A 12416-nucleotide genomic window follows, 5' to 3' on the forward strand; every position below is an offset into this window, starting at 1 on the left:
AAAAAAAAGAGTCCCTAACAATCAGGAACCATTTAGAGTTTCCATTAGTAGGAAAAAAGATGGGATATTTGATAAACAATAATAGATTGAATTCAGGCCTCAAAACTTACGTGGAAATAAATCAAGATAGATCAAGATTTATATATGAAACATCGAAAACCTGAAAGTACCAGCATAAAATACGGAAGAATTACTTTATAATCTGGGAGTAGGAAAACCTTCATGAGTGTAATACAGAAGCTATAAGAGGAAAGAAGCTAAATATAAATACGTTTTTTAAATCTTACTAAGAAAATAAAACACTATAAACAAACTCAAAAGACACACACATTAAAAAAAAAAACTAGGAACAACAATTTACATTCCTACAAATCAATAAGAAAAAGACCAATAACTTAATTGAAAATGGGCAAAGGAGATGAACAAAAAGTTCCCCGAAAAGGAATTTCCAGTGGTGTTTTAAACATATGAAAATACACTCAATCTTCTCCAAAATAAGGGAAATAAATGCAAATTAAAACTACCAGATTGTCAGATTAAAATTTTGATAACACCATGTAGATGAAGGTTAGGAAAACAGATGCTCTCGCATATTGCTGGTGGGAGTGTAAACTGTCTGAACCCCCGAGGAGAACAGTTTGACGATACCTATCAAAATCTAACATGCATATTTTGGCAGGCACAATTCGTTGTAGGCCCCAAAATCATCCCTCCATGTTCCTCTCTCACAGAATCCAGTTGCTCAGGTGGCAATGTGCCAAACTCAAAGGAATGAGTTTATTTGTTGATTCATTCATATTTAAGAATTTTCTGTGTAAGAGGCACTGTTCTAGGTTCTGGGGATACAACCATGAAGGAAGCAGACCAAACCCTAGTTTCCATGATAATCTTGCACCAACTAATTGAGAATCGAGTAGTATTTTGATGTGTATTTCAATTAAGAGGTGAGTGCACTTTTCACCCAAACTGAGACACTTTTGAGAGTGAACAGAGTGCTCCTAATAACATTCACTAGGACAAAAGTGCTAACTGGGATCCAGTTCCAGGCAAACTGGGAAATATGGTCATCTCAAATAATCCTGAGATAAAGATGCTACCACCACCATGTCCATTGCTGTCCTAAACAATGCCCTTCCATTCTGACACGACACCACCAGGAGTCCTGCAGTCCACTCTGGAAGAAAATTAGGACCCAAACTCACTTCAGAGAAAGTACAAAGGACAGATGAATATGAAAAGATACTCAACCTCTTTAATAACGAGGCAAAATAGAATTAAATCAACAGTAAGAAGCCTTGGAAAGATTTCAAAAAAGAGAAAAGGATGTGGTCAGAATGCTTTCAAAACCTGTGCCTTTGATTTAAATGTTAATGCAATATATAATTTTCTGGGCATATCTCCAAACATAGAACTGATTAAGACATTATTGTTAAATTAAGGAAAAACAATGTTATCCTAACACATTTCAGTTCTTAAAAATAGCGCAGAAAACTAAGATACTGAAAATTGATACTATAATCACCACTCATTTTCTTTTGCCAGATAGTCACTTTCCCAGCCTCCCTGGGATCCACTAGCAGCTAAAGAAACATAGGAAAACAATCTCCAGAGTGCTTCTGGAATGGTTTTCTTCCCATTAAAAGGGACAAATTAAAAAGGTACATTATATGGAAACACCTCCTCCCTCATGCTCTGACCTAAAAAGTGGCAATGGTGTCTGGGGCTGCTGCAGCTATCTTGCAACCATGAAGTAACAATCGTGAAGAGAAAAGTCGATTTGCAGTGGGTTGCAGAGAAAAAAAAACACCTGAAGAGAAAAGAACCCAGAGCTCTTGGTGACCTTGGTGACCTACTGAACCAATCCTCACATCATTTGGGATGGAAGATAGACTTTCTTCTGTATACACGTTGGTACTTACTGAATTTCATTTTTTAAAAAAGATTATATTTATTTATTCATGAGAGACACAGGCAGAGGGAGAAGCAGGCTTCCTGTGGGGAGCCCACTGGGGAACTGGATCCCAGGACCCCAGGATCATGCCCTGAGCCAAAGGCAGACACTCAACTGCTGAGCCACCCAGTTGCCTCTAAATTTCATATTTTGTGCATGAATGGCCTGTGATATATGCCACCCCAAGATATGCCACTTTGGCATAAGAATTATTTTGGAAAAATAACTTGTAAAATAGCCAGTTTGAGAAGGGAGCTCTGACCTCCCCTTTTCCTTACTAAAAGCAGGAGATAAAACTCCCATGTGAAAGATATCCCTCTTATGCCACAAGAAAAGACATATGCTTATCACCAGAGATGGAGTGTCAAGGCTGAGAGAATTCTGGCAAACAGATCTTGTTAAAATAACTCTTATCTTTCTCTAGCTGCCCCCCCCCCATATATTTTGGGGCCTTGTCCACAATTGCCTCTCTTTATTCAACCTGGTATATAACTATTTAGGTTTTACCACTTCTTTGAGTCTTCATCTTGGGATGGGAGGAGGCCCCCGTGCACACGTCAAAGCTGTAGGTTTTTCTCCTGTTAATCTGTTTTATGTCGTTTTAATTTTCAGACCCAGCGGAGATCCTTAAGAGAACAGAGGCTAAATTTTGCCTTCCCAACACCTATTCAAAGAAAACTTAACGCCTGGGATCTTATCAACTCATAAATGTTTAAACCAAAAGTATTATTTGCCTATGCTGGTTTACATTGTGGGGTTTGTTGTTGTTGTTATTGTTTGTTTGTTTGTTTTTTCCAGTGGAAATGTAAGTTTTAAAAACACATAGTTCAATGAAAAATGCAATACAAAATAAATGACGGGACAAAAAGGATTTTCACGGCTGCCTGGCTGGCTCCGTTGGAAGAGCATGCGACTCTTGATATGAGCGTTATGAGTATGAGCCCCAGATTGAGTGTAGAGATTACTTACATACATACATACGTACATACATACGCAGACTTTGGAAAAAAAAAAAACGTGACTTTCAGTATCAACTCTCGTAGGATACTGATCAAGCTCAAAGTGGCAGAAATCATTAACAGGAGTCAAGCTGGAGTCTAAGTATCCAGATCTCTTTCACCTAATGTGTTGGCAATTACTTCAAAGTACGGACTTGCTATAATTATAGGACAAAATTTGGCTTTTTTAGTTTCAGGAGCCAGAAACCTCTGCTGGATGATTTCAGAATTGACTCATTAGATCTCTCAAAATAAAATAGATCTCTTTTAAATATGCAGATGCTGATTTTAAGTTGTTGTTGTTGTTGTTGTTGTTGTTTAATCAATAACCACTATAGTTTCAAAGGCTAAACCTGCGAAGCTTTTGGGTGTGTGAGGACTTCCTCTAAAATTTGCGACCCTCCTGCCGCCAGGCAACAATCACCCTGTGCGGGGAGTGTGGGTGTTAGCGAGCTGACCTGCCGTACCTCGTGGGGACACCAGAGGGCGCGCGGACTGACGGCGCTTGTTTTTCTTTAAATCCTGAAACCAAAAATCCTCGTCGAGAACAACAAAAGACTGGGAACAAAGGGACAAGGAAAGAAGGCCGCACACCCTGTTTTGCGGATGTTGAACTTTGCTTCCTCTACCCTTCACCTCCCTACCTTAAGGAAGTAAAACGATTCAAATAGCAAAATGAAACCTTCAACCAGCAAAGAAAATTAGAGAATAGTCACTAGTTCTAGAAAAGACTGTTTATTACAGGTGCCCATTTACGCTATTTCCTTTGCTTAGTATCAGTAACTTTTTTAAAAACGTTATTGGGTTTAGTTGCTTTTTTTTTTTAGTTCAAAAATAATACAGGCACAGAGTAGAAAATTTGAGAAATATGGAAAAGCAAAAAGAACAGGGATCATCAATATGCTTTCACCCAGATGTAATGTAACTTTTAATATTGCCCCATATTTCTTTCAATGTCTATAAATGCAGGGGTGCTTGGCTGTCTCAGTCCGTGAAGCATCCAGCTCTTGATCTCAGGGCAGGTCCTAAGTCTGAGCCCCACATTGGGTGTTAGGATTACTGAAATAAACTTTTTTAAAAGATTTTTTTTTAATACTTGTAAATGCACAGGAAAAGAAGTACTTTGCATACTATTCTGTGCTAGTTTTGTTCTTGTTTACGGTATTATCAAGTTCATTTTTATCAATGAATTCTGATGACCTTGTTAATCACATGAGTGACTCACAGGTAGAAGAAATTTCAAAAATGTCACAGGCAGCTTTTTTCTTAAGGTGGCAATTTCAATGTCGGACCTGAGTAGTGTGCATTTAAGGCAGGCATTTCTGTTGCTTTGCATTTAGAAGAGGAAATGGGTGAAGACTAAAGTTCAGGAGTAGGCACTATTTCATCTCACCCCAATTAAGCAGAATGAATTTGTCCACCCGGCTGCCTGAGAACTGACCCAAAAGGGCTTTGGGAGGGTGCGGGTCAAAGGACCCAGTAGTCCTCCGGGTGGGGTCAGTGCTTGCCGCAAGGCCAGACAGGTCAATGAGCACCATTACTGACACGGGGAATGACACCGCCAAGCCAGCAGGTGGTCAGTAAGGCAGGAAAAAGTCAGGAACAGGAAGGTCAATGACCTTGAGGCCAGAAGCCAATGCCAGCCCAGGAGGAGTCAAGCCACAGGGAAGGTGATGCCATCTGATGTCCTGAATTCCCTCATCACTATAACAAATAGGGAAAAGTGGTGACATTCTCTCGGCCCTGAGAACTAGGGACGTCGCCAGTGCTCTCTGGGCCTCAGTTTCCTTACCTATATAAATGAAAAGATTGAAAAGATCTGTAAGGTTCCTGCCGGCTGCTCAAAATCTGTGATTTTTAACTGTGCAGTGAAGACATTTCCTGCCTCCTGCGGTTGATCCCACCAGCAGGAGTCTCTCTCCCTGGTGTTTCTGAAATCCCTGCACACTCTTCTGCTAGTTCTGAGCCTTTGCATGAGTACTTTGCTCTTTCAGGGAATGCTAGAAAATCTTTCTCTTCTCTTTCAAACCTCATCATCATCTTTTGAAGAGCCAGCTAAAAGTGAGTTGTTTGGGTTTTTTTTGAAACACCCCCCCCCCCCCCCGCCACAGACCCAGTCCTTCTGTAGTCCCAGAGTATTTTACACATACTTCCCTCACTTTATTTGTGACCTTAACCTTCTTGTGCCTCAGTCTCCTCATCTGTAAAAGGGGAAGAACTACAGTACCAAACTTACAGGATTACAACAAACATTAGTTATCCTTATACCTGTAAAACATTTAAAACAGAGCCTGTACATAGTAGGCTGTCAGTCAACGTGGACAATACCTCCTCTACAGCACTTAACAAACTATCAGTAAAAGAGTCCACCTCCATAAAATCTGAGTTCTGGAGGGCAGAAAGTGAATATTACTCATATCTTTGTCCCCAGTGTCTATCTCCATATCTGGCACAAAGAATAGATGAATACAGTTGGGATTTTTTGTTGTTTTTTGTTTTTTGGGTTTTTTTTTTCAATGAGAGGGAAAAGAAGAGACTAATGGGTTGATTGCGCTAGAAGGGAAAAATGTTTGCCTCTCAGTTTTAACTCTGCATTATTTAGATAAATAACTGGCAAAATATGAGCATCCTCAATAGAAATTGTTTTTCCTTTATTTTTTTTTATTTTTTTTTGTTTTGTTTTTCCTTTAATAATCTAAACTCGTACCCAGCTAGGTCTGTCTTCCAGGCCCAAATCATAAACATTCATGTTTGAATTTGAATTTGAATGCTTATGAAGGGTTAGTTTCATATTTGCATGGGAAGTTTTGCATTTTAATAAATGTAAATCATGTTTCTGAAAATGAATGATTAGAGAATCCAAAAACTACCCAGGAGCAATTTAGACTCTTTTGCAATTACCCAGAAAGAGGGAAGGGAAAAGAGAATGACAGGTAGTGAGCTAACCCAAGCTCTTTTTTACATTGTGTTCAAAGGTTAAGTTGAGGAAGTGAAAATAATAAAGAAAGGGAAGAATCACAAGAAACCAGGTCATCAAGATGATATCAAAAAATCAAGAATTCTTTAAGAGAGTGAAGAAAACGAGGCACACATGTCCCAAGATATATCATATATGTGTTGATATATCTCAAGATATTTATCAGATTTGGGGATCCCTAGGTGGCTCAGCGGTTTAGTGCCTGCCTTCAGTCCAGGGTGTGATCCTGGAGTCCCAGGATCAAGTCCTACATTGGGCTCCCTGCATGGAGCCTGTTTTTGCCTGTGTCTCTGCCTCTCTCTCAGTCTGTGTCTCTCATGAATAAATAAATAAAATATTGTTTTTAAAAAAAGATATTTATCAGATTCAAATAAAAGAAAACAAGTAATCAGAACATATTTTCTAAAACTTTCAAAATTCAGTAGGAAAACAACCCAATTGAAAAATAGACAAAATATTAAGGTGCTTAATTTGTACTTATAAACCCATGGAAATATGTTCAACATCATTAATCATTAGGGAAAGATCTATTAACCACATTCCACTACACACCTATTAGAATGACTCAAACTAAAATTCCTTACAATACCAAGTGCTAGCAAAGACGTAGAACAACAAGAATGCTCATGTATTGTCAGTGGGAATGCAAAATATTCCAGTTAGGAAAACGGTTTGGTAGTTTCTCATAAAGGTGAATATATACTCACCCTAAGACCTCGCTATCCCACTCCTGGTGTTGACCCAAGAGAACTAAAGATACAAACACCTATGTATTGTTTAAAAAAAAAAAAAAACAAAATTCAACTGAGTAAATTTGAAGATCTAATTGGCTTTCTTCAAACAATTCATAAATTGGGAAGCATCCTATCTGCCAAGTAGAAAGGCACCCCAAGGAACTGTACAAAATAGAATTTTATAGGCAGAAACAGGACGGTTGCTAGCAAAAGAAAGGGTTGTTTCAGACAGGTTCACTTTCTCCTCAAGAGTAGTCTTACCATGCAGATGATCTCTCAAGTGCTGATCAGGAAATTCCAGATTGGTTGGCTTAAAATTTCACTCCTGGGAGATGCTGAAACTGCAAACAGATTAAGTCTTGGGGAGGCATGTAACAAAAGTGACTCCATTTCGGTCTGTTGTCTCTTTTTAACAATACTAATGTTTATAATAGCTGTATTTAGGAAACAACTCAAATGTCCATCAACTAGTGAGTAGATAAACATCCATACAATGGTGCACTAATCAGCAATGGGAAAAAAAAAATCTCAGTGATACAGGGAACAATGCGGATGACTCCCCAAAAGCATCATGCTCACTGAAAGATACCATATTCGAAAGATTACAAACTGTACCTTTCCATTAATATGATATTCTGGACATGGAAATCCTATCAGCGGTGGCCTGGGGCTGGAGAGAAGGGATTGACTGCGAAGGCGCATAATGGAAGTTTGTGACGGAGGTGATAGGAGTGATAGAAATAGTCTATAACTAGAGTCATAGAACAGTACTGTTAAAAAAGAATGAATTTTACTGGACATAAATTATACCTCAATAAACCCTAAAAATAGTAAATAGACAAATACATTTATTTTAAAAATGAATAAGAGGCCAAGAAAAAGCTAACATAGCTTGAGAGATCCTGTATCACCCATCCTGCTCCCCTGGACCTTTCTGCCTCATTTCTCCCATGGTCCTTCTCAGGATCCCTACGCACTTCCACCTTTTTTCAACCACTCTCCTCGCCACATTTCCGCAGCTCCTATAACTTTTGCACACACAATTCTCTCTACTGAGAAAACTCTTCCTTCTGCATCTTCTTCTTAGTAACTGTCACAATTGTAATTTAACTTTTTTGTTGTTTTTATTCTTTGATTAATGACAGGTGTCTCCCCAGCTCACATGAAAGTTCCTTGAGGTCAGGGTTCTTGTTCATCACGGCACCTCCAGCGGCCAGCACAGCACTTGGCTTACATAATGAGTACTCAACCATTCTGGTCAACTGCCTACTCATTGTCTCAACCTTAACACATCCAAAACCAAAATGCTGATTATCCCCCAAAATACTGCTCCAGGTGCAGAGCTGTCATGTTGTGCACTTCCAAGGAGTGTGGCCACGGAGTATCTATGTGAATCCTGTGGGCTCCCCAGTGTACTTTTGTTGGGGGCCAAGGGCAGGCTGCCCCAAAATGGGCCACTTTAGGCATTAAGGTTATTTTGAGTTAAAAAGTATTCCAAACACAGCTGGTTCAGAAAAAGCTCTTTAGCTAACCCACAGCTGCCTAAAAGGATTGAGATAGAAGTAACTACATTACAATACGAACTAAGTGCGGCCTGTTTGATTAAAGTCCTCTCTTCGTTGTATTGTTTCTCAGTAGCCCAGGAAACACTCGTTTACCAAATATTTACTCTTTTTCATTCTTCCTGAAAATGCATTCCTTCCCTTTGAAGACTAAGACTCTTAACATCTTCTCCTTATTTCATAACAACATTTGTATCTTTCATTTTGCCTGTCTTTGGAATTTCCATGTCTGTATGGATTCCTTCTACGTATGCTACTAAATTTAATTCTTTCCTATTAATATGTCACATGTCAATTTGTTTGTTTTTTAGAGTCAGGGAGGGGTAGAGGGAGGGAGAGAATCTTAAACAGGCTCTATGCCCACTGCGGAGCCCAACAGGAGGTTCCATCTCACAACCCTGAGATGTCTCCTCATCTCAATTTGATTCTCACTCTAGCTAGATGAACCTTAAAGGGAACACGAATTCTTGCTCCCTTCACATAAACTATCGATATGGATGGTATCCTTTGAGGTCGTGCACTATTTTCCACTTCAGTTCATGGCAACTCTATCCTTCCAGTTGCTCAGACCAAAAAATTTGGAAGCGTCTTTAAAAAAAAAAAAAAAAAAAAAGATTTTATTTATTTGATAGAGGGAGAGACAGTGCAATCACAAGCAGGGAAGTGACAGACAGAGGGAGAGGGAGAAGCAGGCTCCCCACCGATGTGGGGCTCAGTCCCAGGACTCCGGGATCATGACCTGAGCAGAAGGCAGACGCTTAACTAACTGAACCCCCTAGGCACCCCGTAAGTGTCTTTGATTCCTCTTTTACTCTTACACCTCACATTCACGCCTCACATTCAGGAAGTTCTATCAGGAAAGCTCTACCTTCAAAATATGTCAGCACCTCTCATGTTCTCCAAAACTCCCAGGTTAGCCTGACCCACCTCACCTGCTTCATGGGTTGTTGCAACAGACTTCATCGGTCTCCCTGCTTCTGCTCTGCCTCCACAATCTATTCTCAACCCAGTAGCCAAAACCTCTTTAAAACATAAATTAGACCAGGTCATGTCTCTCTCCAAAACCCTACAGCAGCATATTTCCCCTCAGAATAAAAGTCAAAGTCTTTACAATGACCTCTAAGGCCCCATAGGTCTTTTAGATAGCTATGTGGCCACAGCCCTTACTTCAAGTCTGTTCAAATGCTACCTTACTAAAATGAGGCCTATTTGACCACTGTATTTAATTTGCCACTCTCTAAACCCTCTTATAATGTCATCTTTTTCTATTTCTGCTCTTGTCACCCCGTAGCATATTTATTTATTAAATTCACTGTTTGCTGGCTACCTTCTATTAGGATATAAACTCCACAAGAGGAAAATGTATTCATTAAAACCTCCTCCTATGTCTAAAACAACGCCCGGCACATTGTAGGTTCAATAGTGAATGAATAACTACAGTGCCTAAGCAATTAAAGATTAGTAAATATTAGTACAGGAATGAGTGTGACACATTATGCTGATACTAGCGATAAAGGTTTTCCCTCTCTAACACATATTTGTCAATATAAAGTATGTGGAACCATGGAGCAGGGTGAATTTTGTACAAGATTTGCAGTCAAGGCTTGGGGGTGATTCCTGGCCTCTCACCACTTCCTATCTGAGTGACTCTACAAGATTCTCTTCCTCCAACCTCTAAAATAGGGATAAAACACCCACCCTCTTGACCTCAGAGGACTGCGGAGAAGATGAAGTGAATGCGAATGATTCTGCACGCTGTGATAAGCTCAACAGCCAGTTATTTCGGTAGAGCAAGATCTGAAACTTTCAATAACATTGATTGTCACCATGCTATTCACTTCCAAAGATGGTTCTGTGTCGTCCCTGCTGCCAGTAGATTTTAACCTTTACGTTCACCCGGTGCTGACAGTGAGGAATCTCTGAGCTCCCTTACCCTGTTCAGGTTAATCAACCTCTCTTCCTTTCCATTTTAGGAAAATGGGCAGCAGGTGCTCAGTTTCCTGCTCCATGATCTGTGCTGACTCAGGCCACTTCTTCATTTCCCTAGGGAGTGGAAAAAAAAAAAAGTAAAAACCCGTGTATGAAAACAGGCATAGCTTTACCACAGCTTAGGTGCAGAGGATGATGTCTCTTCTGAAAGGACAAGGATTAAACCTTTTCTACTCGGAGTGGGGGAGGGGTGAAGATAGACCTTTCAATTAATCTGGGTTCCCACTTGCCCTGCAGTTTGGCCAACACAGAGACCTGGGACAAATCCCTTCAATCTTACAAGGAAAAAAAGCGGTCATCGTAGTTATCACAGTGCCCTTTGGACCTTACAACTTACTGGAGCGTTAGGAGTAGAAGGAGGGCATAGGGCATGGAGTTTTATTGAGGCTTCTAGTGTACTTAACACACACACACAAATATATATATATATATATATGCCCAAACAGGCCTCAGAAATTGCTGGTTTGTTTTTTTTTTAAGTCTGCATTAAATAATCCCTTTCATCACATGGAAAAACACCACCTAACCTATGATCCCCCGCCAAAAAAAAAAAATGTATTACTTCATTACCCTGCAAGGACTGGATTCCGTACATTTAAGTTCTACGATGAAAACTTTCAATCATGTCAAGTCTAGGACTCTAGAAATTTGCTTATTTAGGGATCATGGTCAAAGTTTCTGTGGGAGGTCCTTTTGCAAGGGGTTTGATTCTGTTCATGAAAAGGCTAAGGATGGCACAGATTATCCCATGAGCCCACCTTCTTCCTAACCGTAGGTTCAATTAACAGCACATCCTTGTTTTTGAATTATTTACATGTTATGATAATGATTTTGCCATTTACGTGTTTATCATTTTCAAGCCAACTGTGGACGCCTCAGGAAAGAGACTGAAATACAGAAGAAGAAAAAAATCAGCTAACACACTTTGGTTTGGGCCACAGCTGGCCCAATGCACGAGCGCCCTCGTGTCCCCAAAGGTGACAGATTGAGGCGGCCCCGTAGCGTGGGTCAGCCCTGACTGCCCGGACGTCTGGCAACCAAATGCTGGCCGTGAACTTCGAGTTCAGAATGAAAATAGAAAAAAAAAAAAAAAAAGAATGAAAATAGAAATGTGTGAAGGGGACGCTGTGCTTCAGTCCACATCCTCTTGTCACTACTACATTAAAAACCTCCCTCCAGAAACCCAGATCCTCCGGAAAGCATACAGAGCTCCGGAACGCTATCTTCACCAACGCCCCCCTGATAAGCACGGAAGCGCATTTCGATTCAGTTCTAAATAAGTCTCTCTTGCCGCTAACGAGGAGTCCAGGGAGCCCAGAGGGCATGGCGAGGGCACGAGCGAGCCCGGGGTTCGGGTTGTCACACTTCCGGGCGGTGAGCCTAGGGAGGGACCTTCATTACTTTTGAAAAGAAATTTTAGAGGCCAGCGGACACCAGCTCCTCGTTAGTATAGTGGTTAGTATCCCCGCCTGTCACGCGGGAGACCGGGGTTCAATTCCCCGACGGGGAGGTCGGCATGTTTTATCGATTCCTGTCGCTCTTTTCCGTATAGTTCACCTACGTCGCGCTAGGCCAACGAATACAAGACGCAGATACCTTTTGTGTGACTTTTAAAACGGGGGACCCTGAAGCTGAGAGCTCACTGCGACATAAAGGCTACCTGACTGGCAAAGCTTTACGTTGCCGGAGGAGGAGAAGCCGAGCCGCCGGCGGCCCCGCGCTGACAGCGGCCGCCAGAGCCCGCCTGCGCCTGCGCGTGCGCAGTGACGCCCGCCAAATTCCAACTCGAGGTCACGACCCCGGCGCGGAGCCCGAGTGGGGGCGGGGAGGGAGCCGGCAGAGTTTCCGGGCCTACAGGCCGCGCGGGAACGGAAGCGGCCTGGTGTGGCAGGGGGAGGAGCGCCTTCCGGGGCCCCGCCTGGAAGGGAGACGCGCTCCTGCCGCCTCCGCTCGTTGCGCCCCCAAGTTCGGCGGAGGCTTAGCGATCAGTAAACCTGGGGCTCGGTGTCTCACTCCAGCCTGCGCGAGGCGGAGGGCCGAGCACGGAACTGGAAGGACGGACGCGTGTCCGGAGGAAACGCCATGTTACTTGAGTCCTAAGAAACCGCGCGAGCGACAGCCCAGCAGGACCTCGTGGCGCAACGGTAGCGCGTCTGACTCCAGATCAGAAGGCTGCGTGTTCGAATCACGTCGGGGTCATGGGCT

The 12416-nt window shown here is 41.8% G+C and overlaps 1 protein-coding gene, 1 long non-coding RNA gene and 2 other non-coding genes across 13 annotated transcripts in view; 3 read left to right on the forward strand and 1 right to left on the reverse strand.

Moving 5' to 3' along the window:
- LOC144282389 (uncharacterized) overlaps positions 1–11960 on the reverse strand; it is a 102805-nt gene extending 90845 nt beyond the window's left edge. For 6 of the 9 annotated variants that reach the window (XR_013350837.1, XR_013350838.1, XR_013350840.1 and 3 more), the window contains exons 1-3: positions 11808–11960; positions 10156–10265; positions 6922–7001 (exon numbers count right to left, since the gene is read on the reverse strand). This is a non-coding gene — a long non-coding RNA (uncharacterized LOC144282389). The remainder of the gene's footprint in view (positions 1–6921; positions 7002–10155; positions 10266–11807) is intronic. The other 3 variants (XR_013350842.1, XR_013350843.1, XR_013350841.1) reach the window with 1 other exon arrangement.
- TRNAD-GUC (transfer RNA aspartic acid (anticodon GUC)) lies at positions 11650–11721 on the forward strand. The gene has a single exon. It is a non-coding gene; the product is annotated as a tRNA-Asp (tRNA).
- TMPO (thymopoietin) overlaps positions 11913–12416 on the forward strand; it is a 37925-nt gene continuing 37421 nt past the window's right edge. The window contains exon 1 of one of the 2 annotated variants that reach the window (XM_077845942.1): positions 11913–12001. The gene's annotated coding sequence lies outside the window, so the exon portion shown is untranslated. Of the gene's footprint in view, positions 12002–12107; positions 12356–12416 lie in introns of those variants that run through there. The other variant, XM_077845940.1, reaches the window with a different exon arrangement.
- Positions 12339–12410, forward strand: TRNAW-CCA (transfer RNA tryptophan (anticodon CCA)). The gene has a single exon. It is a non-coding gene; the product is annotated as a tRNA-Trp (tRNA).

The sequence above is a fragment of the Canis aureus genome, chromosome 13, assembly GCF_053574225.1.
Source record: "Canis aureus isolate CA01 chromosome 13, VMU_Caureus_v.1.0, whole genome shotgun sequence".
NCBI lineage: Eukaryota > Metazoa > Chordata > Mammalia > Carnivora > Canidae > Canis > Canis aureus.